Source organism: Condylura cristata, unplaced genomic scaffold (genome assembly GCF_000260355.1).
Source record: "Condylura cristata isolate star-nosed mole 26May11 unplaced genomic scaffold, ConCri1.0 scaffold00036, whole genome shotgun sequence".
NCBI classification, from domain to species: domain Eukaryota; kingdom Metazoa; phylum Chordata; class Mammalia; order Eulipotyphla; family Talpidae; genus Condylura; species Condylura cristata.
In genome coordinates, this window is record NW_004567137.1 from 7471592 (window position 1) to 7472726 (window position 1135).

Genomic DNA, 1135 nt, shown 5'->3' on the forward strand with positions numbered 1-1135 from the left:
ATATATATATATTTATAGAAATATACAAAAGGTGGGAATCAAAACTGTCACTACAAACAACAATAAATTAACTAAATAAAAAATGAAGAGAATGAAAGAGGAAAATAAGGGCAAAAATATTTTAAGACAAATAACAAAGTGGAACTAGTAAATCCTTCCCTATCTTTATTTTAAATATAAATTCATCAAATGCACCACTTAAGAGAAATGGATTGAATGAATAAAAAAAAAAACCCTATGCTGTCTATAAGAACTACTTTCTTATTTTAAACTTTTTTTTGAGGAAACATTTGTTTACAACACTATATATGATGTAGGGAAATAGATTCACACCTCTTCAGATGTATATTACCATATTACATACACCACCACAGCACCACGATCCTCCACCATAGATTATTTTGCCCCCTTCCCACTTAGCTCCTCATTCTGGTTTCCTTTTTCAAGGAATTTCAATTCTGCAGTCATATTTTTAGGGGTTTTTTTTTTTTTTTTGTTCCTTTGTTCTGCTATTTTATAACCCATACACAAGTGAAACTACCTGATACTTGTCTTTCACCTTTTGGTTTATTTCATTTAGTATAATCCCTTTCAGTTTCATCCATGGCAAAATTTCATCTCTTTATAATATCTGAGTTGTAATTCATTCTGTATATACAAAACATCTTTATACACTCATCTGTCATTGGATACTTACATTGTTTCCATAATTTGGCTATTTTAAATAGTGCTGTGGTGGACATAGGAATGCATATGTCGCTCTGAATTAGTATTTTTTGAATTTTTTTGTTAAATACCAAGGAATAGAATTGCTGGATTATATCTCTATTTTCAATATTTTGAGAAATCTTCATACTGACTACCATAGGGCATACTCTACACTACTGTAAACAATGTATATGAGGGTTCCTTTTTCCTTCACACCCTGGCCAACATTTGTTATTTCTGGTGTTTTTGAAACAGGTTATTTCTTACAGGAGTGAGGTGACATCTCACTGTGGTTTGGGTTTGCATTTCCCTGATAAGTGATGGTCAATTTTTCATTTGTCTATTGGCCTCCTGTATGTCTTTTTTGAAGAAAGCTTTATTTATCTCTTTTCCCTATTTCTTGATTGTGTGTTTTCTTTTTGTTGAG